Here is a 27,101-nt window from a genome sequence, read left to right on the forward strand (position 1 = left end):
AACTTCAGCTACGTAGCTGAAGTCGAAGTATCTTAGTTCGAACTACAAGGTACTTACCGTGGGTCCACACGCGGCAGGCAGGCTCCCCCATCGACTCCGCGTACTCCTCTCGCGGAGCAGGAGTACCGGTGTCGACGGCGAGCACTTCCGGGATCAATTTATCGCGTCTAGACAAGACGCGATAAATTGATCCCAGAAGATCGATTGCTTACCGCCGAACCCAGAGGTAAGTATAGACGTACCCTAAGTGTCCAACCCCATTTTGAATCTTGCTACGTTCTTGGCCTCAACAACTTCTGTGGCAATGAGTTGCAGAGTCTATTTCCACAGTATTTCCTTTGATCAGGTTTGGCAGTACTTTTTCCAGTTGGAAATATATATAGCTGCTGTGTGAACTTGCACAAGTCACTTCCCTTCTGTGTGGCTCTGTTTCACCTCCCATTCTCTGTCTTATCTATTTAGAGTGTAAGCCTTTTAGAGCAGGGCATCTATATGTAACGTGCCAAGCACAATAGAGTCTTGGTTTTCCTACTATAGAACTTACAAATAATAATAGTAGTAATGCCTCTTTTTGGAGGATCTCATAGTGCTTTACAAACATTGAGGGGTAGATTTTGTCTGGCTGGAAACATTTGACACCCCAAAGAAGATGCACCCCTCCCCACCCCTCACTCATTGGCCAGCTGCATTGGCCACCCTTTGCATGCTTTCTGTGCTGAGGGCTGGGGTCTCCAAAGTGGGGTGCGTGCACCCCAGGGGTGCACAAGAGGATCCTTGGGGGTGCGGGGCAGGAGGAGCGCTTTTTTTTTTGCTTTGGCAAAAATGGTAGAGCCGGCGTGGCAGAGCCAGCACGGCAGGGGGTGTGTGCTCAAAATTTTTTTTCTGATAGGGGTGCACGATGAAAAAAGTTTGGAAACCACTGCTCTAGGGCACTCCGGGCACCATACTTTTAATGTTTAGATTATAAACAGTGTAGTTCTGCAAGGACATGATGTATCAGGCTTTAAAGCCTTGAGCTACACTGACATAAGATACAAACAGGAGGAAAGAACAAGGTAGCAGTGAGACTATGGTCTTTACTATGTGTATTTGGCAAGAGCTGTCTTTACTACGTGTTTGTACAGCACCCAGCACAACATGGCTTCTATCAGCAGATGCTACTGCAATACTCAGAATAAATAATGATAACTTGAGCTGGCTTGAAGATGACAATTCCATTTCACAATAACAATTGAGTTTCAACATTTTGTTTTCTTCCTGTATTGGAATGAGAACAAAACATTAAGTATGTTTTCACCAAATGGAATTTTATTGAAATGTGTTTTTTGGATCGAAAAAACTCAAGTTTTCAATTCACTCTCTTTCTCTGGTTAGAAGTGAAAAACCTCAACCCCAACCCCTTCCTGACAAAAATTCCATTGAAACCAATACGTCTCTGTGAAACATGTTGGCTTTGTCAAAACAGCCTATTTCAATTAAATGAACTTCATCAGAAATGTTCCAGCAAGTTCTACTACTAATACATATCTCAACATTTATTCTGTACTTGTCCCTGTAATGTCAGAGCAGTATATATAACTTACTTTTCACAGGGAAATGTTTGTTACATTGTTGGTTTGATAAATAACTCCCACTTATTTCAGTGAGCATTTCACATAAATATGGAATGCGTAAAAATGGAGTACTTAGTACTAGATTTGATTTTGAGTATATTATAAAGAAGCCATTATTTAATATTAAGGAAAGAACTAAAGCAAGATCTCCACGAGAGAAACCCCATAGCAAGCCGTATCTGAACAAACAGAGGTGTGTAGCAAGGTGGTGGGAACTGTCATCATTTGTAAGTGCTTTACACATTTGTACACAACACCAGCTATAACAGATATCAAACTACATGCACCACAGATACCTGATTTGGAGGGCTATGATAAAAAACGGACATTTTTGCCTTGTTGCGTTGTGCTCTGTTTCTTTCTTTGTAATTGAACAACTACAACATAGTCTCCCTGCTACCTTGTTCTTCCCTCCTGTTTGTATCTTATGTCTGAGACTTAGATTGTAAGCTCATCAGAGCTAGCACCATTTTGTTGCTATTAGGTTAGTCTAGTGCCTAGCACATTGCAGCTCCTGCGATGTAACAGTTTATAGAATCATAGAAAGGTAGGGCTGGAAGGGACATTAGAGGTCATCAAGTCCAGCCCCTTGTGCTGAGGCAGGACCCAGCAGACCTAGACCATCCCTGATAAGTGTTTGTCCAACCTGTTCTTAAAAATCCTCCAGTAATGGGAATTCCACTATCTTCCTTGGAAGCCTATTCCAGAGCTTAACTACCCTTATAGTTAGAAAGCTTTTCCCCATATTTAACCTAAATCTCCCTTGATGCAGATTAAGCCCATTACTTTTTGTCCTACCCTTTGTGGTCATGGAGAACAATTGATCATAGTCCTCTTTATAACAGCCCTTCACATATTTGAAGGCTGTTATTAGGTCCACCCTCAGTCTTCTTTTCTCAGGTCTAAACATGCCCATGTTTTGTAACCTTTCCTCAGAGATCAGGTTTTCTAAACCTTTTATCACTTTTGTTGCTCTCCCCTGGACTGTCACCAATTTGTCCACATCTTTCCTAGAGTATGATGCCCAGAATTGGACAGACTACTTCAGCTGAGACATCACCCGTGCCAAGCAGAGTGGAACAGTTACCTCCTGTGTCATACATATGACACTCCTATTAATATATCCCAGAATATTAGCCTTTTTTCACAACTGCATCAAATTGTTGACTCATGTTTACTTTGTGATCCACTATAACCCCAGATCCTTTTCAGCAGTACCACCACCTAGCCAGTTATTCCCCATTTTGTAGTTGTGCATTTGACTTTTTTCCTTTCTAAGTGCAGAATACTTGACCTATCTTTATTGAATTTCATCTGGTTGATTTCAGACCAAATGTGTCCAATGTGTCACGGTAGTCTTGAATTCTAATCCTGTCCTCTAAGGTGCTTGCAACCCCTCCCAGATTAGAGTCATCTGCAAATTTCATAAGTATACCCTCCACTCCATTATACATTGTAAAAGTTCAACATGTAGGAACAAAATTGGACATAGATTCCAAGACTAGAAGGGACCATGATGATCATCTAGTCTGACCTCTTCTATAGAGCAGACCATAGACCTTTATCAAAATAATTCCTAGAGCAGATCTTTTAGAAAAACATCCAATCTTGATTTAAAAATAGTCAGTAATGGAGAATCCACCTGACTTGGGAAATTGTTGCAATGGTTAATGACTCTCACTATTAAAAGACTGAAGAGCCCATTAAATATTTGTTCCCCATGTAGATACTTGTAGATTGTAATAAAGTCACCACTTAGTCTTCTCTTTGTTGAGCTAAATGAATTGCACTCTTTGAGTCCATCACAGTAAGGCAGGCCATGGAGGTTTTCTAATCCTCTAATTGGTGTTGTGGCTCTTCTCTGAACCCTCTCCAATTTATCAAATTCCTTCTTGAATTGGGGACACCAGAACAGGACACAGCAGCAGTCACACTAGTGCCAAATACAGAGGCAAAATAACCTCACCACCTATTCAATATTCCCTGTCTTATGCATCCAAGAATTACATTAACGCTTTTGGCCACAGCATTGTACTGGGAGTTCATATTCCACTGATTTAGAGCCCTGGGTGGATACAAAATTTATATCCACGGATGCAGATATCCATGGATATAAAACTGATATCTGTGGAGCTGCAGGACTCTACTGGGAACGCAGTGACAAAAGCAGTAGCATATCAGTCACTGCTTGCAGAAGCCAGCACCCCACACGGGCAGCTCTTCCACCATGGCTCTACCACCCCCAGCCCTGCCCACTGGGGCAGGCACCAGGCTCACCAGTGGCTGCGTCTGGTTATGTTAGTGTGTGCAAGCGGCTCGCATGCCCCTGTCAGGAGTCTCTTCTATGCAGAAGTCTGTAGGATTCCCGGTAGAGCCCTGCAGCTCCACAGATATCCGATTTATATCTGCGGATATCCACATCTGTGGATACACATTTCGTATCCATGCAGGGCTCTACGCTGATTATCCCACATGATCCCCAAATCTTTTTCAGAGTCACTGCTTCAGAGGATAGTGTCCCCCAACCTGTAAGTATGGTCTAAATCAGGGGTCGGCAACCTTTCAGAAGTGGTGTGCCGAGTCTTCATTTATTCACTCTAATCTAAGGTTTTGCGTGCCAGTAATAGATTTTAACGTTTTTAGAAGGTCTCTTTCTATAAGTCTGTAATATATAACTAAACTATTGTTGTATGTAAAGTAAATAAGGTTTTTAAAATGTTTAAGAAGCTTCATTTAAAATTAAATTAAAATGCAGAGCCCCCCGGACCAGTGGCCAGAACCTGGGCAGTGTGAGTGCCACGGAAAATCAGCTCACATGCCGCCTTTGGCATGCATACCATAGTTTGCCTACTCCTGGTCTAAATTCTTTGTTCTGATTATTTATATATATATAGATTGTTTGCTTGAGCCCTGCTTACCAAATGATCCAGATCTCCCTGTATCAGTGATTTGTCCTCTTCATTATTTACCACTCCCTGAATTTTTGTGTCATCAGCAAACTTTATCAATGATGATTTTGTTTTCTTCCAGGTCATTGATAAAACTGTTAAATAGCATAGGGCCAAGAACCCCACTAAAAACACACCCGCTTGATGATGATTTCCCCATGTACAATTACTTTGAGACCTATCAGTTAGCCAGTTTTAATCCATGTAATGTGTGACATGCTGATTTTATATCATTCTAGTTTTTTTAATCAGTATTGTGCTCTACCAAGTCAATTGCCTTACGGAAATATAAAAATATTACATTATAGAACTTTACTTCTTTTATCAAACTTGTGATCTCATTCAAAATATCAACTTAGTTTCACAGGATCTATTTTCCACATACACATGTTGATTGGCATTAATTACATTACCCTAATTTAATTTTTTATTAATCAAGTCCCATTTCAGCCACTCTGCTGACTTCAGCGGAGTTCCACTGGGGATGAATTAGTTTAGGCATAGCAGAGCAACCCTCTTGCTGCATAAATATTTATGATTTGAGAGCCAGATCTTCTACTGATGTACAGCAGTATCACTCCATCTAGAGTTGAATTTGGGTTAGTCTATCATACAAAGCTTAAAATATTCCCATCTATATTGAGCTCCTGGCTCACAGCCCTTTTATAAGGCCAGCTGCAGCCTGATTGGGGTGTGGCCCCCGCTGTGGCTGTTTCCCCAATCAGCCCAGGCTTTTCTCTCAGCCCCGGCCCTCTTCAAGGGCTGGCTTTTGACCCTTCTTTACTGGAGTGGGGCAGCCGCCCCACTACAGGGAGTTTAAGTTCAATTGGCAATAGAAAAATGTAATATGAGAGAGAGAAAAGTTTGTGTATGTACACACTCTCTTCCTGGTTTCTTATTTTGATAAAAGCTGAATTAGAAAGTAGTGTGTGTGAAGTAGGTCAAATGAAACATCTTATTAAATGTAGAGACATTTACAGTGAATCCTTTCTGTTTTTAACTTCACAACACAGTAAGTACAATAAAGCTATATACCTAACCTCTCTGACCTGCTTTAAAAATTCTACTGCATGATAAATACTCAATTTTTTTTTAACCTTTTTTCTTTGGAGAACTCTGTTCTAAGATTTTTCTCATCAGTGCAGTAGGTGTGTGAAGACGCTGTGTCCTTTGGAGAAGGGTAGTTCTCTAAACCAGGAACACTATCCTGCTATTGATCTTGATAAAGCTAGTTTTTCAGATTCTTTAAAACCCGTATTGCATCTGCTCTACCGCTAATGATGCTTGCATCTAAATTACTGAAAGGCAATTAGAAATACAGATCACAGAGCTCAATTAGGATATAGTTATTCTAGCCGTGTATGAACGATCTAATTTTTCCCAGCATTATGGCATGCCTGGATTTTATTGGGAGCCTTTTTTCAAGAATCATGGAGAGCTCACATTAAATCTCAATGGATATAAATGTGATATAATGGCAACATGCTTCAATTTTATCATCCGCTGGGTGTGGGTGGAACTCAGGACTCCTGGTGGAGAGACCGGTATAAGGTGATGTAAAGAGACTTTAAGGTCAAGATGTTCAATCAGCACTACCTACATTTAGTCTCACAACCCCATATAGAGGTACCTAAATAAGCGGATCCATTTCTCACGGACTTCAGTGGGAGTTGTACCCAGTACTTATTTAGGTGCCGGAAAACTTGGTGTAGGACAGGACAGCATCGGAGTCAGTAAAGATATAGGCAGATGTTTAATGATGCTCTGCTTCATATTTGATTCCAGGGTGTAATTCTGGGGCTCTGCTAGAAGGTATATAATCTCTTCATCACATGTGAGCATTTCTGGTAAAGGGTCCTGCCTTCTTTTGTGTTTTTTTATACACAATGAATAAACACATTGTGGTTGCTAATACAAACAAATAAATTATTAATGATTTTAGAGGGTGTGGCAAGGTGAAGACTCACCAGCACGGCACCTCCTGCTGGTCGTCTCAGGAATTAGCTCTTTCAGCACAGAGCACCCTCTGCAGGCCAGTGTCTCACCTGCTGCTGGCCCCCGTGTCTCTCTCAGACCCAGGTGCCCTTCTATGTTCAGGTTCTGCCCCCACAGTAACCCACAATCTGCCTATCTCTGGGCCACCCCTCTGCAGCCCCAGTACCTTTTGTGGGCCCTTAACTAGGCCTGCAGCCTGGGGTTTTGCTAGGCTGGAGCTCCCCAGCTCCCTCTGCCCTTCCCTCAGCACTGCTCCACCTCAGGTACCCTGCTCAGCTCCTAGGCAGCCAGGTCCTCCTCTCTCAAAGGTGAGAGAGTCCCTTGAGCATCTGGCTCACAGCCCTTTTATAGGGCCAGCTGTGGCCTGATTGGGGCATGGCCTCAGCTGTGGCTGCTTCCCCAATCAGCCTTTCCCTAGCCACAGCCCTCTCCAGGGATGCTTTTAACCCCTCCGGGGGGAAATATACCAGTCAGGAGGTATATGGATATGCCATTCCCTACTCCAAATTCCTTGTAGCTTAGTTGCTGAAGGCCTGAGATGCCATTAGAGTGGGAGAGGACCAGAGAGCTATCTAGCACTTATCCTGAACACTGGGAGTGGGGGGAACCAGTTAGGAAAAAATAAGAAGCCTCTGCATTTTAGTCAAGATTAAATCAAACTTGAACCAAGCTATTTCTGATTTTTCACTTTGAGGGGTCACAAGCACAAGTGTACAGCAAGACAGGTTGTTTTTGTGGCATTGTGTGCTGGGCCATTATCAAAATTGCCTCTTAACCTTCTCTTTGTTGAATGAAAAGTGTTGTTAGTTTCTCCACTAGAGGTTTTCCAGACCCTGGGATCATTCTTTTAGCAGCACTTTGCAGGGCTCCTTTGAGGGTCCCCCATCACAAATGCAAACCAGGCTGGAAAAAAGTGAAGTTAATTCAGTGAAGGTGGCGGCAGAGAAACAAACTAAAGAATAACTACAAGCAATGTAGATTAAGGCTGCATGAATCACAGTGAAAAATCAGACACCACCGTGATAACCAAACTTATAAAAACATGGGGAAAAACTCTTGCATTCCAATGTTTACTTAGAAAAATCCGAGCATATGAAGGAATGTGTTGCATCTGAAGGTCAAAAACAAAAGAATCTGTTATCTGGAATTAAGGATCCATCTATTCTGAATAAACACCAGATGGTTGCGATGTTTCAGTGGAGGAAATGTATACATGATGACAAGAACATCACAATAAAAGAACAGAAGTAGATGTAAAAATTCAAGTACAAAACCATCTTTTGCACAGCATATGGCATGTTACAGATACAGAATCAAAGTATCAGTGAGTCAGCTGCCAGAAAGTATGCTAGGTACAATAAAATCCTACAGATATGGGCTAATGAAAGCATTATTAGAAATGGTATTAAAGAAACATTAACTTGGCACTAAACTTAAGTCTTAAGAAGTTCCAGTTTTCTCCTCCTGTAAATTCTTGTATTTCTTGTAGAAAGTTTAAGGTGCATGCAACTGACTGGAGATATTTTTAAACCATTTTATTGTATCTCAACTCCAGTACATATTATAACATAAGTCAGTTTATAGCACCTTTTATGTGAAATATTACAAGGTGCTTTTAAATGAAAACCAAAAAACAGCAACTACATCCTGAAATGAGACCTTTGACCAATCCAGTAGTAAAGGAAATGCTTTTGACTGGAGGTATGAGTCTTAAGCCACACAACTATCACTAAAGATAGTGGGCAATGGCAGATCCAGCTGCCATTGTTTCATAGGACACTGAATTTTCCTTAGCTGCATATGCAATCATTATTGATTGGCACTTTTTGCAAGAACCCCTAAATACTCTGCAACGGCTGAAAGGTTGGTCACCGAATTCCTCCTTCTGCTGTTTTGGAACCCTGAACTGGTACATGTGCACAAGCACTAATATCTGTATTCTGCCACAATCCCTATAAAGCACATAAGTGTGTGTGTGTGACTTCGAGCTTCTGAGTTGTTCAGTTCACTTTAGTGGGACTAATCACTTGCTTGAAGTTACGCATTTGCCTCATGCTCCTAGAACACTGAAACATCTGACCCTGCATAGATCTTTTACCTGTCTGATCTTTATTAATTCACTCAACTGCTCTGTGCCTCAGTTTCCCCCTCTGTAAGACAGGGATAATGGAGCCTTCTTCATCAGGTTCTTATGAGGTTTAATTAATTAATGCTTGCCATGGTATTTGAGGTCCTCTCATGGATCTCCATAAAGAAGGTCAAGAAGGGAGCAAAGATGTAGGGAGGGGAGGAGGAGGAGCAAAGATGTAGCATTTCAGCATTCAGTTTTGGTCAGTTGCTGACCTGTATCACTCTGGCATGGCTGATGGAGATAGGTCTTAGGTATATTTAATTACTGAAACAATCTTTCAAATGTAGCAATTTCTAGCAAATCAGGGACCTGTTGCTCCAGGCTGGATGACTGATTTCTTGATGTGTCTGAACCGCACAACTTGGACTTTTCTCATACATGGCAGGCCAGGTTGCCTGATTGGCTATGACAACCATTAGAAAAGTAATGGGCATTTGCTCCAGGCACTCTTGTTGCCCAATGTCTTACTCCATAATTGATTGGTAGCTGCTTCTGATGAGAAGCAACCTAGAATTAGAATGGACTGATCCAGTATTTATACCATGTAGCTGAAATATCGGTACCTTAAAGAGATTCTGAAGCTAGCTAGCAGCTGTTTAAACACTTCTGAAATTAGGATAGCTCTTGAAACACTGGTCTCAAACACAAGGGTAGCATTTAATCAAATATATTAACGTTTTAACCATCAAAACAATGGTAGCAGCTTGTACCTACAAAGTCTAGGATAATAACAACGTGTGCGAGACCCTCAGCTGGTGTAAATCAGTATAGCTCCATTGATGTCAGTGAGCCCACGTCTATCCTTCATGTATTGTCTCTCAAAGGGGTGTTTGAGCAATTCTGGAAGCTGTAGTATAGGCAGGGAGCAGGTGCTTTTACCACCGTGTCTACAGTAACATCCTGAAAAGGGAACGGTGTGGAACTGGCACAGTCACTGAGGGGAATAAATGCCACACCCTCGTAAAAGGTCTATCAGCAGGTGAAAAATAGACAAAAGATATAATGCCACTTCCCTGCTACAATTAGGCAAGAAAAGCATGTGTCCTGTGCTTGGCATTCTCTGCAGCTCACGGTGCATAGATCTGCATAGTCAGTGCTGTACTCTACTATAGTAACTCTTGTAATACCCTCATCATGATAGTTTCTGAGCACTTTCTACTAGAGCATTAACATCTGTCCTGTGTGGTTCATTCTTTGTCATCCCCTCCCCATGGAGAGAATTGTGTGTGCAATGGGGTGTTGGGCTGTGTAGGGTTTTTCATTATTTTATTTTTAAATATACATGCTACTCGGTTGTTAGAGAAGGCAGGTTGAAGTGCACCCGGCACTTGGAATGGAAGGTGGTCTGCGATGGTCCTTAGTTCCTGTGTGAGTTTGTTCCACAGTCTTGAACTGGCCATTGAGAAAACTATCCCTTCACAGATGAGCTTTACCTTGATGGTAGAAAGCTCCATTGTGCCAAAGGAGCAGAGTTGCCAACCTTGCTTTTCATCCTGGAGCTTTAGGCAATATTTAGGTATGATGGGCCCAGGCCATGGAGCACCTTGAAGATAAGGAAGAATTTGGAGTGTGATCAATTACACCTTCCAGCAAAAACAAGTCTCCCTGACAGCAACAGCCATGGGTGGGTTCTTGTTTCTGTGTCCTACTGAAAGAGATGACCCTGTGCTCTATGGCTCTTACCTGATTGATTTCAGCTGGGGTAGTCAACCAGCTCCATGATTCCCTTTGCAGGTCTGCAGACACAACAATGTCAATTTGCTTGATTGGTGAGTTCTAGAAGGTTTCTCCTTGTTGAGTCACTTGTGCAGAACTAGCCCTATCCTTCCCTTTGAGTAATGAACCGAGCTGTAGGGTATTTAAATGGATCCATTGGGAAAGCAACACAATACTCCTATGCAAAGACTGGCTGCTGTTAAAAAACAAACCTCTGGATTTCAATTTTTACTGCGATGCTAATTATCATATCTGACAAGATCATTTCATTCTTAGTATGTTCTCACCTCATTTGCCCATTTGTTTGTTGTCTTTTGTCATACACTAAGACTGAAGGCCTTGGGGGCAAACGCTGTCTGAGTTAGATGTGTATACAGCATCTACTGCAGTGATGACTTGATTCCTGATTTGGCCTCTGAGTGTACTGTAATATAAATAATTACTAACAAAAAGGGAGGAGACTTTTGAAAAGTGCCTAAGAGTTTACTGTTTATCTAAGACACATCCACATTACCATAGAACCTGAGCACCTCATTATCTTTAAAGTATTTATCTTCATAACACCCCTCGGAGGTAGGGAAGTGCTTTTATCCCCATTTTACAAATGGGAAACTGAGGCACATAAAGGCTAAGTGACTTTGGGCAGAGTGATAATTGAACCTGGGTCTCCCAAGTCCTATGCTGGCATCCTAACCACTTCCACTATTGAAAAGCATTGGGAGTTTTGATCTTAAGTCCCTTTGATACTTTTGAATGTCACACACAATAAATAGCTGTGTTTGTTTTTAAAATGCATTATTTTTAAGTTCATTTCTTCTTAAAACAAATCCATGTTTATTTCTCTTTATTACATTTTAGTTTAATTCTGCCCCTCCCCTGTGTATTTTGTAGCATCTTATTCTGTGAGTAGCCCCATTGAAATCAATTGCATTGCAATGCTACACCATGTGAGGAAGGGTGGCAGAATCAGACTGTGACCGAGTGCTGGGAACCATCAGCTGAGCCAGCACTCTGGTCACTTAAACACCAGTTAACTGCCCCCCTCCTTCCCTCTGGGGTGGACCTGACTGTGCCTAGTTAGCAGATTAGAATGGGCTGAGGAACAACTAATGAGCTAATTAGTCCATTAACACAGAGGCTAGAAGAAGATACAGGATGGAAGTGCTGGAGGCAGAGACAGGTTAACAGAACAAGAACCAAGGAGGATCTGAGGGGAGAGATCTCTTCCCTCTCCTCCCCAGAGGGCTGAGGAGAAACGAATATTGTAAATGTTGTGGTGTATGGATCAGTAAGGTGGTGGGACGAGCAATGTAAATAAACTACAAAGGGATGTTTAATAAGTGAAGGTCTCTGAACAGTCTGTGTAGACAGAGCAGAAGATGGGAGTGGGTCCTTACCTTGTCACACAGACCCTTATTATTGAGCAGCAATTTCCCCCCCTTGGTGAAACAACATTTTATTTCCACATTTGTAGGATATTGTCTCAAAGCTACAGAATGTTATACACCTGCCTGCCATAGAAGGGTAGTAATAAGTGGCAGAAAAGTCATTCTTTCTGCAAGAAGAGAACCTATGTTCAGAAGTGTCTATCTACTTTTATAGTTCTCTTTACTGGAATATCTGAGCACCTGATAATCTTATCCTCACAGTACCCATGTGAGCTAGGGAATCATTGTTATCCCTATTTGACAGGTGTGGAACTGAAACACAGAATGCAAGTGACTTACCTAGGGCCACACAGGAAATTTGAAGCAAAGCCAGGCATTGAACCAAATTTCCTGAGAGCCAGTTCTGTCCCTTGACTATAAAATCATCCTTCTGCCAATATTAATACAGTACAGAATAAAAACATGAGTTGACTAATATGTATAATTAATACATGCATAAGTGATTTTGTTTAGTTCTGCAAAGTGCCATGCAAATATATGCTGTAAAAGACACACTAACTAAGAACAATATGTTCTGGATCTTGGAACACAGGTGGGATGATATCTGGATGGAGAAAGGCCAATGGTTGTCTACAGAGACCTGGGAAACCAATGACCACTAACCTTGACTTCACTATCTTAAAAAGGATAGCAAGGGACTTTAAATATAAGTATTTGGAGGAAGGAACCTACTGAGCTATAACCACCATCAGTTCATAAGACATAAATCATGTCTGAAAACTCAGTTGGCTTTCTTGATGTAATTACAGGGTGGGTGGGGAAAAATGCAAAATGTGGATGTATCTTTAATTTGAGTAAAGTGTTTGATACATTACTGTATGAAAACTGGGACACTATAGAAATACTATGGTGTGATTAACATTGGCTGGCAGATCCCATTTGCTAGTGGATAAACTTGATAGTGGAGAGTGAGGTCAAAAGCAGTGAGCATTTCGAGCAATGGCACTGGGGCAAAATGGCCAGCAGTGATAAGCTTTGGCTCAGATCAAGAGGTGAAACCAAGTGGGGTCCCAGGGATCAGACTTAGAACCTGCATTATTGAAAGTATTCCTCACTGTAAAATCCAAACTGATTCCCCCCCGACACACACACACCAAAAAACAAACCTAGGAGGGATTGCAAATACCAAGAGGACAAATCAAAATAGCTGAATGATCTGGCAAGCTTAGAGAGATGAGGCGCTATAATGAGATGCGATTTTAGTACAGAAACATGTAGCCATGATGGGAGACCATCTCCCTAGGCCATGTCTCCTAGTGGTCAGAGCACTGGCTAGCCACACCACCTAGTGATCAAGTCCAGGAGTTGGGGGTACTGCCTAGTAGTCAAGTCCTGGAGCTGGCTGTAGCACGTAGAGGGTTCAAGTCTTCAGGGTTGGAGGTAGGGGGATCCAGGTCCTGCTGCTCGTTCATGTTCCAACCCAGGGCCCTGGGGCAGGCAGTTCAGGTGTGGGCCCTGGGTCCATGGTACCACCCAGCCTACTCCCTGTGTTACGTCCTACTGCATCCCTGCCTCTCCAGAGGCACAGTGAAGGCCTAGCTAAAGGACCACAATCCATCCACCTAGAAGGGGAAAAGGAGGTTCCTTTCCACACCCATGAGCAGATGGTCCTCTGTGTCTTCTGCAATGGCTGGTGGCTCTAGGTTAAGGTTTGCTTCAGGGCAATGTGGAACTCCTACTAGATTCTCTTGCACTGACCACCCTGATTGAGCAGTGCCGAGTCCTTTTAAGCTGCACCTCCACTGAGAACACACCCAGCAGCCACAGAGGGGCAGAGTCTTCTGTGACCAGAGCTGCTCCTTAATCCCTTGTTCCCCAGTGTGGGTTTGTACACCCCATCATAGCAGGGCAACAGACAAAGGGAAAATGAAAAGATGATTGAGTCTTTCTCCCAGAAGAAAGGAAATCCCCATTATAAGACCGCATTCCAGCTACTCTATGAAATAGAACTACTCAGAGAGAGGAGACAAAACCATCAAGATGTAAAAAACCACCATATTTTAATCAGGGGAAGATCACTGATTAGTGAGAGAGGGAAACCCTCATGGATATAATAGCTTAGTGTTTTCCCCAAAATCAGAGGTCACTCAGCTGCTCAGACTGTAAGGGATACAATCATGTCTACCTGAGATTGCAAAGAGCCTGAAAAAAATCCGCAAGATGTGTGGAGGAGGCACACATGGAGGATAGGCTCATCAGTGGCTATTAGACAAGATAGTCAAGGGCATAAACACATGCTCTTGGTGTCCCTAAACCGTTGACTGACAGAAGCTGGGATTGGATGACCGGGGATGGATCACTCGATAATTGCCCAGTTCTCTCCGTTCCATCTGACGTATCTGGCACTGGCCATTGTCTGAGACTGGATACTGGTCTAGATGGGCCATTGGTCTGACCCAGCATGGACATTCTGATGTGTGAACTGCCCCATTTATCGTAATGTGTTAACTCAGATGCTAATGGTGATGAGAGTTACCAGTGCTAACATTTAAAATATTTCACTGCTTGTCAAAGCATGGAAGAAAGAATAATTACTATCTTCATAAAAAGATCTATACAGTCTACTGTGAGTGACATTTCATTTCGGTGCTATGATTGGGTGGGATCATTTCCCGCTAATGAAGAAGCATGAAGCCCAGTGGGACATTCAAGTGCCTCCAAAGGAAAGTCAAGATTTAGGAGCACAGCAGAGCCTATGGATGTATTTGAACCCTACTGAGCACCCAGAAAGCAGATATGGTCATCATTTGAATATCTGCACAATGTGTGGCATCTCACTTTAATGTCTCAAGTGGGAGGAGCTTATTCTGTGGACGGAGCTTGGAAGAATACCACTGACTTTCCCCCGCTTCTCCATCAGACCTAGATACAGTTTTGAACAGAGGAAACAATGACCACTTTTCATGGAGGTTTTTTTTTCTAACAGGAAATTTCTGGCTGCGTCTATTACTTATATTTTTGTGCACATGTCCCTTACCTATGCTTTCCACAAAACATCACACTGCAGATTACTCTGCCTGTAAGTATTTAGAGTCTGTTAAGGCACACACTCTATTTTTACCATGCATGTGTGTCCTTCTTTTAGGGCAATCACATAAGGAGGCAGAATTAGTGACGTAATTAGTCAGAAGTCATCCATCACTAGACCAGAAGCTGAGAGAAAGATTATGTTCCCATCTCAGCCAAGCAATCAGAATAAAAAGATAAACCGAAATATAAATTTAGCATGTTAGCATTCTGAGTTAGTGGCTGAACTGTGCCATAAAAGGAGGGGATATGTATCTCCATTAGTATTTATTTATATGAACTGAAATGGGAGATTGCAGAATTCTGAATTTAAAAAAATAGTTATGAGGCAAACCCCAGGACAATCAATCAACTTCAATGCCACAGACAAGTGAAATAATTTGGAGTCTCTATCTTGATTATTGTTTGCAGACATTCTGGCACTGCCTCAGAGACTGGAAAAGCTGATGAATGCTGTTCAAGTACAGACTGTGGAGTCCACAAGAGGGTCCACCATTTTGCACTGTATGGTGAAATGAACCCATCATTAGAGATTAGACTGGGCATGGAGAGAAGCTGTGCTGAATCATCACCCACAATCCTAGAGTAGCTGGGAGTAACTGATAAAATTAACAGCCATGAAATAGATAACAGTGACATTTGAATTTGCATAATTAGGCTCCAGAGTTAACATAGGCCAGTTTGCACCCCTCTGAAGACCAAATGTTGAACTCCCTTTTCAAGCCATTTAGTTCCACAGAGGATCCTAGAGGAATTGGGGGGAAATGAAACCTCCTTCCCTAACAGAGTGGCTTGGTGCAGAACAGCTGGGACCCATGTTCACTCTCTTATGGGAAGGTTTTCTCCTGTCAATCCATGCAGGAGGAAATCTACTGGCCACTGTTCCCTGCATCCTAACACACTGACTTCTGACCAACTAATGGCTCTGCTTGGTCTAGGACTCTTCATACAAAATGAGGCAAGGCTCCCCATTTGACCTTAAGAGTTCTCCTTCCAGTCTGTCTGACTACAGGGTCATCAGTTGATGCTTAAAACAATACCCCCATAGTCATAAATACTAACAGCTTCTTAATTTAAATGAAAATGTAAATTCTGGAGAAACTGATGGGGTCATCAGAGAAATGCTGGGAAGGCACACCCTGGTGACCAATAGTCAAATCTATGCCCTACAAGTTCAGTTGTGACCATGCTATGGGTCTTTTATTGCAGCGTAGACATGCCCCTATCATGTTTTTGTCCTTTAATGGTTATTTTTGGGACATTGATATACATATATTTTGTCTTGCCATTGTTGATGAACAAACCAGCTGTTTGTATGTTTGCTGAATTGGCCAAAAGCTGGGTCTTTTCTTCCATTAAGCGATGTGTTGAATTAAGCAGTACAAGGTCATCACCAAAAACAAGGTCATGCAACCATGCTTTACCATTTGTCCATAAAATTTCTCAGTTGTCTTCTGCAGTTACTTTCCTCATGACATAGTCAATGAGCAGTGCAAGCAACAGTGGGTACATAATACACCCTTGCCTTACTCTCGTTGTCACTGTACACTATTGGCTAACGTCACCATCTCTGATTGCACATCTGGCATTATCATATACATCCTTGATTATCCTAATTATTTTTGCTGGTATTCCATAATTTTCTATAATTTTCCAAAGATCGTCTCCGTGTACACTGTCAAACGCCTTCTGAAAAAATCTACAAAATTTATCATGAGAGGTGGTTGCCACGCCACACTTGGTTCTTACCTATATCTGAGAAAAACAACATGGCACACACGGTCTAAAATCTACTTGTTCCTCTCTAAGTTGAAGGTCTATTTGTTTCTTGATATGTTCCACATGATTTTCCCAGGCTCTGAGAGTAAAGTGATTCCTCTCCAGTTATTGCAGTTGGTAATGTCATTCTTCTTTGACAATTTTACTATAAGCCTGATCTTCCACTGAGTTAGGTTCTTTTCTTCATTCCATATTCTATCTAAAACCACATGGAAAATCTGGAAGGTTTTTTCTTCACTTGCTTTAAGCATCTTTCCAGTAATGTTATTCTCAGTTGCGTTCCCATTTTTGAGTTTACTGATAGCTTTTGTAACTTCTTCCATTGTAATATGTCCTAGATCAATATCAGCTCTCGCCACAGGTTGTCTTCACACATTTCTATTAGTTTCCTTGGTCTTGGTCTATTTAAACAGCCTAAAAGTGTTCTGCCTATCTTTTCTTTTGTTTTTCTTCTGTACTGAGAGTCTTTCCATTTGCACCTTTAATAGGGCTTCCAGTACTGCGAAAGCCACCAGAGGTAAGCACTGCCCAGCTGGAGCCTGCACCCCACACCTCCCCACACACCTCGACCCCCTGCCCCAGCTCTGAACCCCCTCTCACACCCAAACTCCCTTCCAGAGCCCGCACCCCACACCCACTCCTGCACCCCAACCCCCTGCACCAGCCCTGAGCCCCCTCCTGCATTCAAACTCCCTCCCAGAGCCCGCACCCCGCATCTGCTCCCACACCCCAACCCCCTGCCCTAGCCCGGTGAAAGTGAGTGAAGGTGGGGGAGAGCGAGCGACAGGGGGAGGGGGATAGAGTGAGTGGGGCCAGGGCCTTGGAGAAGGGGCAGGGCAGGGGCATGATCTCGGGGCAGGGGGCAGGGCAGCGGCGGCGCAAGGGTGTTAGGGTTTGTGCGAGTAGACAGTTGGCAACCCCTACTAATCTCTCTCCCTTAGAGTGGACAAGACAGGCAGTAATAGCTGAAAAGGAGCTATTGCAAATTGAGAGATTCCACAGATCGACCTTACCGGCTCTGTAAGGGGGTAGCTGGCCCTCTGAAGGGGTTGGGGCCCAGCCTACCTCTGACAGACTTTGCAAGGGGAATTAGGCAGCTCAGGTTCACCTGAGTGTAGTTAACTCACTGAGTCACTGAGAGGCAGTTAATTAGGCTGGGAAGCAGCTGGACATGATAAAAGCTTAAGGTCCTCAGTTAGAGAAAAACCTCCTGAGGCAAAAGGTGGTTGTGTGAGAGAGAGGGTTTGCAGAGAATAGATCTCTCCAGCAGACTGGTGAGAAGCTGCCAGACAAACAAATACTCCAGAAAGGGAGAAACAGGATCGGAGGCAAGGGAAGACTACAGAGTTAGGAAATAGCTCAGGGAAGAGCAAGGGCCCGAGAAGGGCTGGCTACGTCTGTTCCAATGAAGGCCCTGAGCTGGAACCCAGAGGAGTGGGTGGGTCTGGTTTCCCCTCCCTCCCTCAGACAGGGACTTGTAGAGAAGAAATTCCTAAACCCAGGAGACCTAGAGCCCACCTTAGCCCTTACTAGAGCCACACGGAGGTGCTCAAGAGGTGACTGTGCCCCCACTACTGGCTCCTTCACAAATGTCAAAACCCTCTGAGCAAAAATTATGCTGCTTAACTATTACCACAGTGTTGATTTGTATGAGTAAAGGCTATACCTTTTAATGCAAAATAGAGCAAAGGGAAACAAATGTGGGGGAGGGGGAATGGAAAATAACCGCTGGGGCCATATTCTGCTCTCTTTATTCATGTTGAGTAGTGTTTTACTCCACCGAAATGAAGGGTACTGTATGTGCACTTTGTCTCCCGCACTGGCTGGATTGCAGGTTGCAGTGATTTGAGAGTGGCTGGGGAATGGAACATGATGGTGTTCTATTAGTGGGTGGAGCCAGCTTTAGGAGTGGGAGGGGCCGTGAGGTGAAGGTGGCAGCATGGTGCCCTTGCTGCACTAAAGTTTTGTTTGGTATTTCAGAGCTTGATCTCCTCTCACTCATTCAGAAACACTTGATGCTCCCGTATGAACAATGGAGTAAGGCACTGGTCAGCGTGTGGAAGGGTAGCAGCATCTACCCCACAGTTTGCTACTGACTAACACAGGAGCCCCAGAATGAAATTTAACCCTGCTGCAAACAAGTGTGGCTGCATTAATTGTGGTGGAGTTCTAGGGTGACTAGATAACAAGTGTAAAAAATTGGGATGGGGTGGGGGGTAATAGGTGCCTATATAAGAAAAAGCCCCCCCCCCAATCAAGACTGTCCCTATAAAATTGGGACATCTGGTCACCCTATGGAGTTCCATACACCCCAGGAATCAGTTTGGCTCATGAAATTCAAGCTGAGGTTCCACTCTTGATGGCCTCTGTGTATGAGGATGAGCAGGGAATAGGTACCTATGAATGTACTTGTGTATCTTGGCCTATGGGGATTGGGTACAGTGCCTATTGGCATTAAGGGGACTGGCATGCATGGACTGATGGTATGATATAGCCAGAAGTGATCTAGCTCTAAATTACCTAGTGTTTGTCAGGAAGTGTCACTGGATCTGTTTTACTCCAGTCTAATGCCATTGATTTTAGTGGAGTGACAACAGTATCAAACTGGCATAATGGAGTAATGAATCAGGACCATTGTCTCCTACTCCCTACATTAGGTGCTATTGCCATGTAGCTGAAAGAATTAAATGTAGAGGGCCTGATTCTTCTCTCCTCCAAGAATTTTTGTGCCAGAATAGCTTCATTGATGTCAGTGAAGTTCCTCCTGATTTATACCACCATGATAGGATAGTTAGATCCTTAGCACTTAGGGGAATCTACATCAAACAGTGTAATGATTTCCACTGATGACAGAGGAAAAATTAAAGTGAGGGAAATGGATCTGAGATGGAGCATTCTGGTGGTGAAGACAGGAAGAGAGATGGAGAGGGGAATAGAATCTTCACTATAGCCATACAGCATCTGTCTGACAGCTAAGAACAAAAAACAAATGAAAGCAGCTGAAACCTGACCAAGAGCAGAGAGAGGGGCTCTTAATTAAAATGTCACTGTATTTGGACCAAAAGAGGAACCCTAACTGTAACAAGCAGGGGAATTAGACTCTGCAGCCAGTCAGCGTGACGAGAGAGGATTAAATGAAAGCCATAATAACTTCTGCAGTGAAAGAAGAATATTTTAAACAATAATAAGGTAATCTTGATGCACAGAAATACGTGGGAAAGCACAACAAATGTTAGGTTATTGCACTGAGACTGGACAATATACATCAATTACACTGAGTGTGATCAGATAGGAAATCACGTGAAAACCTTTCCACACAGATGCTTTGTGTCGCCGGCTCTTGTGATTTTTATTGTGAATCTCATGATATTTGGCATATTTCTTAAAGCCCCATTTCTTGAAATCAGGGGAGTACATGAGATTCTCAGCTTGCCATATAAAAATATGTTTCTAGCTCTCATGGTCCTGGGGTAAACCTTGAAAAGTGACCTAAGTTCACCCTCTAGGTTAAAACCAGAAGGTAAATATAAAGCACCCAATATATATTATGCTGTGTTTTCAGGATTTTTAAGACCATCACATGGTTTTTTTGGGGGGGGGGGAGGCTGGGAAAGGGGTGTCATGACTTTCGAATATTTGGGTTGGTAATATTGGATAGTCCAGTGGTGTCTTCCAAGGCTTTTTTGAAGTCAATGGAAGTCTTTTTCCTCTGCGTTTAAGGGGTTTGGATCAAGGTTCAGAGCTGGCTGAATGACTTATTATGAATAAAATTGCTATTGCTATTTAAATAATATTGCAATAATACCTAGCAGCCTCAGTCAGGATTAGAGCCACATGGTGCTAGGCACTATACATGTATACAATGACTCAATGAGCTTACTATCTAAATGAAAAGACACAGAGGGTGGATATGGTGGAGAAGAGCATCAGATGATTGTGAATTGAGGTTTTCTGGTGAGTGAATTGTCTGTAAGCTTGTCCTGATCTCCTAGTTCTTAATTATTAGAAAATTATCATGAATAACTTTCAGACGATGGGAAGTTTGCAAACTTTTCACTTTTGGTGAAATTCACCCCTGTGCAGCTGGCCAGTTTAATCACACACATGTCCTCAAAATGAGGCTTCAGTAGTGCCTATCCTTTGCGCTAGTCCTCAGCACAGCGGTACTTAACTGTTATTCATCCTGTGCCTAAATGTGGGCAGGGTTCTGGGGGTTAGCGAACAGGAGCAGTGGATGGGGAAGTTTCGCAAGGGAGTTCACCAGGTGAAGGAGGAGAGACTGTGATTGTTGGGGTGAGTTGTTTGCAGTGTGCTTGTTTGAAGATTATATTGTGGTCTGTTTGGGGAGCTGTGTGCTGAGTCAAGTGGCCTGCTAGACTAGACTGAGAGCTTATTAATGAGGCTCTAGCCTTTTTATCCTTATGGAGAAAGTGAATTGAAGTGTTGTTTACCCCTTCACATAACACAAGAACCAGGAGGTCATTCCCAAGGAATTTAATAGGCAGCAGGTTTAAAACCAACCTAAGGAAGTACTTCTTCACTCAATGCACAATCAACCTGTGGAACTCATGGCAGGGGATTTTGTGAAGGCCAAAACTATAACTCAGTTCAAAAAAAGAATTCAATAATATCATGGGGGATAGGTCCATCAATGGCTATTAGCCAAGAGGGTCAGGGATGCAGCCCCATGCTCCAGGTGTCCCTAAACCTCTGACTGCCAAAACTGGGACTGGATAATGGGGGATGGATCACTGCATAATTGCTCTGTTCAGTTCATTTCCTTTGAAGCACCTGGCGCTGTCCATTGTCCGAAGACAGGATATTGGGCTAAACTGACTATTGTTCTGACCCAGCATGGCCATTCTTTGTTTCATCGCAAAGAATAAGAACATGCTAGATAAATCTCAGATCATTATCACTGGGGGTGGGGGGGAAAGAAGTGACATGGGCTTTGCAAACAGATACAGACAGTTGAGATCAAATGCTGTGTCTTCCAGTCTTGATGGTGTCTTTAAACAAGGTTATTTGGTGTTGATTGCTTCCTTCAGAGAGTCCTCCAGTATATGCTCAGTTGACAAAAATACCAACTCCCTCAAAGATCTACACAGGATGAACTTCTTCTGGCCAAAAGAAGCAGATGAGACTTCCCTAGGTGCCCATCGAAGCTCCCTCCTAGCTCAGCTAGAGAAGTGTCTGCAGGGCAATGCATGTAGCTGTGGTCACCCAAGGCTCGCATAGGGGAAGGCAGGAGAGGGGTCTGGGAGGCCAGAATTTAGGTGGCTAGAAAAGAGATTAAAGTCCAGGACTTCCATGGTAGCATTATCTGAAATGTTTCCATTTCCACTACTTAATATATTCGTAACAGAATACTAACACTGGTATTCGTCCATTGCTAGATGGAAATGGTAGAATTATCAATAATAATGCAGAAAAGGCAGAGGTGTTCAATAAATATTTTTTTGTATTTTGGGAAAAAAAGACGACATAGTCATAGATTTGAAAGTCAGAAGGGACCATTATGATCGTCTAGTCTGACAGGCTGTCTAGAACATTCACAGGAAGGTTAAGTTCTTCCAGGGTCCATTGTCTTTGCTGATGGGCCATCAGCACTGTCTGGCTTTTTCACTGTTGTACCAGAAAGGCTAGTTGTGGGTTTCACCCAGAGTAAGCATGCCTGCACAACGCAGGCCACAGAATCTCACCCACCCACTCTTGTAATAAACCCCTAACCTATGTCTGAGCTACTGAAGTCCTCAAAAAATGGTTTAAAGACTTCAAGGTGCAGAGAATCCTTCAGCAAGTGACCCAGGCCCCACGCTGCAGAGGAAGGCAAAAAAAACCCCAGGCCTCTGCCAATCTGCCCTGGAGGAAAATTCCTTCCTGACCCCAAATATGGTGATCAGCTAAACCCTGAGCATGTGGGCAAGACTCACCAGCCAGATACCCAGGAAAGAATCCTCTGTAGTAACTCAGATCCCACCCCATCTAACATCGTATCACAGGCCATTGGGCATATTTACCACTAATAGTCAAAGATCAATTAATTGCCAAAATTAGGTTATCCATAGTCTCATCATATGGTAATGATAAAACTCTTTCCACCTCCTACGCCAGCCCAGAGACCCCTCCCACACCCTGAACCCCTCATTCCTGACCCCACCCCGCAGCTCTCACCCCCACACCCTCTGTCCCAGCCCTCAGCCCCTCCCATGCCCCAAACTCCTCATCCCCAGCTCCGTTGGGTCGTGGGCATCAACAATTTTCTTCAACTGGGTCGGCAGGAAAAAAATTTGAAAACCACTGGACTAGATGATTAGAATGGCTCCTTCTGGCCTTGGAATCTATGAATTTACTAGATGCCCTTGATACTAGAAACTCCACTGGGCACTGCCACACCAAGAATCTCCAGTGTGTAGGATGCTCCTGTCCTCAGCAGTCAGACACTGGGGAAGTATCATTAGGCACTTCTGTTGCCAGTGCAATATCTGGCACTCCTCTGTCTGGAAAAGACAATGGTCTTGTCTAGACTAGAATTTAAAGGCATGATATTAGCTCCCCCTAGGTTTTATCTCAACCATTTTAGCCTGTGATCAAGGCAGTACGGCTTTTTTACATTAGACTTAAATCGTGTGAACTAATGTGCTAACATCAAGCCTTTAATCCTAGTCTGGACAAGGCCATTAGGAGCATTGTAGTGGGCATCTCTGACTCCACTGTGGGGAAAATACTTTGGAAAGAGTGTAAACAGGCTGTGCTAGCTCTTTAGTGCAGGCTACAGGTAGGCAGAGAAGTGAAATTGTTAATGTTGCATGGCTGTTACTTAAAAAAAGCCAAAAAATATTCTTAGAAGCTGAATTAAAAGGGGGAACTAAGAAGGCAAAGAGTAAACCAATATGGTTAAATGGCAAGGTTTGATAGGCTATCAAGCCAAACCGAAAACATTCCAAATTTTGGAATCTGACCACAGCAGAAAGTAACTAACAGGGGAAATCAGAAATCCATTTTGGCCTTTTGAAGAGCAGATAACTTAAAGATGTAAAAGCGAACCAGAGATGCTTTATGTACAAAGAAATAGGAAGTTTGAAAAAGTATCAGTAGGTTTGTTGGATCATCAAGGTTTAAATCAGCAATGTCCTTATCTTCCTTAATTACTAAGAAGCAAAATGATTTATTTTCATCAGTCTTTACTGCTGAGAATGTTGGGGAGAGTCCTATCCCAGATCTGCTCTTTTCTGGTAATAAAGATGAGATTGACAGATCATCTAAAAGCAGTAAATCAATAGTCCCAGAGGGTAAGAGTTCTAAAAGCTTAAACTGAGTAGCTGAGTTGCTAACAAAAATATTCAATCTCTCGCTTAATCTCTCGTGCCCTATTTCAGAGGATTGAAGTGTAGTAAATGTTGCACTTATACTTAAAAAGGGCTTTAAGGTCCCCAGGGAATTGTAGTAGTAGTAAGCTTTCCAACTATACCTGGCAAACTGGTTGAAATGATATTAACAGACTAATATAACACCTGTAAGAGCATGATATATAGTTTCTAACCAGCATGGTTTCTGCAAAGGAAAAATCTCACTAAGCTCAATTCTTTGACCATGTTAATAAAGTAATGGAAATGGAGAACCAGCTAACATAATTCACTTCGACTTCCAGGGCCCTGCATAACAAGCTACTAAAAAGCTCAGTAGTCATGAGGTCAGAGGAAAAGTGGTGTCCTGGATTAAAAAAACTGGCTAGGAAGCAGAAAACAGGGTAGGAATAAAAGGTTAAGTTTCATCATGTTAAAAAGTTAATAGCAGGATGCCTCAAAATTCCACACTAGGTCCTGTGTTTAATATATTCGGTAATGACCTGGAAAGGAGGTTGAGGTAACTAATCTTGTCATCTGCAAACTTTTTTAGGTTAGACATGGGCAGAGAGGACTGGGAGGAACTTCAGAGAGAGTTAAACAAGGCAGGTGAATGGGCAACCTGATGGCAAATAAAATTCAATGTTGATAAATGCAAATTAATGCGCACTGGTGGGAAACACTGAAAGTACTCATAGCTCAGAGGGTTCCAAATAAAGTCTATCAACTCAAGAACCTTTGTTGTCGTTGTAGATGATTCTATGAAGACTTCTGTTTAATGTGCAGCTGTGGTTAAAAAAGCAAAGAAGATGCTAAACTGCATAAAGAATGAGCTGATACATAATCCAAGACTATAATGTCTTTATATAAATCAATGGGGTGGCCTCACCTGGAATATTGTGTGTGGTACTGGTCACCCCATCTCAAAAAGGATCTTGCAGAACTAGAGGTGGTTCAGAGAAGAGTAGCACCAATGTTCAAGGGGATAGAAAAAAATCTCAGACGCATTGAATAAACTGAAATTATTTTGGAAAGGAAGTGAAGAGGAGGGGACACAAAATTATATTTGAAAAGGTAGAGCAGGAACTTTTGATCTTCCTGTCTCATAATACAAGAACAAGGGAGCAAAAAATACTATCCCCAAACTCTATCAAAACACTACATTGTGCACACACTTCTCTCCCTAGGGGGAGAGATGTAAGTCATGTTGTTTAATGGACATGGGAAGGTGCTTGGATGTTACAGTGATGAGGATGATATAAGAACCTATAAGGAACACATTTAATAAAATTCAATAAAAGTAAAAGGGTGGGGGAATTAAAAACTAATAAATACTTTCCCACATAATAGATCATTAAACTGAAACTCGGTGCCACATGAAATCATTGAACCAAGAACTTAACAAGATTAAAAAAGGATTGATATTTATATTGATATCAAGAATATTCAGAGTTGTTATAACTAATGATGACAGAAAACTTGGATATTAAACCTCATGTGTCAGGGCTTATAGTAACTATTACAGATCAGGATGAGACCTAATGTGGGACGTAGATTATCCTTCATGTGCCTACTGCAGGGCTGTTAACACCTTCTTCGGACATATCTGGTAATGGCCACTGTCCTAGACAGGTTACTTGATGGACCCTGAGTCTGATCCAGTAAGGCAATTCTTATGTTCCTGAGTCAGTCAAGGACAAAGGCATTTTCACATCTTCCTCCTATGTTGTCTAGCTATCAGGAAAAAATTCTGAGCAGGAAGATGTATTTAACTGTAGACTAGTTTCCCAAGGGAAACTGAGTGACTATAACAAGATCAGATAAAGCACTAGGAAATGTAAGGAACAATCAATGTCATGGGGATGGACTAACTAGTGTTTCTCAACCACCAATCCATGGACTGGTGCCTGTCCCTGAGATCTCCCTGACCCAGTTTAGGAGGACAGCAAGCTGGTGCCGGATATCAAAAAGGTTGAGAAACATTGGTCTAAAGGACCAAATAGATATTTTTCCATCTTATTTCTATGAACATTCTTGTGGGTCTTGAACATTTCTCCATGTGTTTCTCTTGTCGCCTCTTATGCAGCAGCTCTAGGGGCAGGAAGGATCTCTTCCTTGTCACATGCAACTAACATGTTTCCAGCTCAGAAAGACCAGACCCATCTAATAAATACCTTCTCCACGTGGAACTTTATTGGCCATTGTTGCATTTATTTCATCTTTGTTTCTAATTAGTCTTGTTCATTTTACTCCCTTTCATTCTGCTGTATGTTTAGAATCAAACCTGAAGTACTATAGTGATCTATGGGGCCAGATACTCAGATGGTATAAATAGGAGTAGCTCCGTGGAAGTGGAGCTATGCCAATTTACACCAGTTAAGGATCTGGCCCATAGTGTCATCATGTAACTTCAGTAGTGTGGGGCCGCAGAAGAGGGGGAAACTCGTGGAAGCACGGTACACCCAGTGAAAAGCCACTAAGAACCTCTTCCATAAGCCATATCTGTCAAAAGCAACCACTTCACACCATCTCTTGTAGTTTTCAGTGTATTATTTGACCTTTGCTTAAAGACCACTTCTGCTGGGTGATTGGCATTTGCTGGTCCCTTAGGTTGTTAAAATAGGCTGCACTGTATTTTATTACCTTGCAACTCAGGGAATAATTTTTGTTTTGTGCTGTCTCCCTGAGACCACCTTTCTCCTCCAACAAAAATATAAAGCAGTTCAAGATCAAGAGAGGGAAATGTGTCCTCTCCTGCAAGCTAAAAGATTTGATTGTTAGCTAAACCTTTTCCACAAATGCTTATAAAATCATGACAGTTTGCACAAAGGGGGGAGAAATATGGCAAAATGTAATGATTACTTTCCAGTGCGATGGGCCTCTGGGGAAAAAACCATTGAGCTGCAATGAAACTGCAGCTCACATATTTGTGCCTGCCTAGGTTAATAGGAAAAAATGGAGGGTTTTTCTCCTTCGTGAAGCTTTTTGGCACCAGAGAAAATGTGACATTGATGTTTTTGTTTACTGTTTTATTTTTAAAAATACTCAATAGAGAGACATTTGACCTTCCTGACACCCTAATGCTGCAGTGGGTGGAG

This window comes from Terrapene carolina, unplaced genomic scaffold, assembly GCF_002925995.2.
Source record: "Terrapene carolina triunguis isolate 2854851 unplaced genomic scaffold, T_m_triunguis-2.0 Scaffold42, whole genome shotgun sequence".
NCBI classification, from domain to species: domain Eukaryota; kingdom Metazoa; phylum Chordata; order Testudines; family Emydidae; genus Terrapene; species Terrapene triunguis.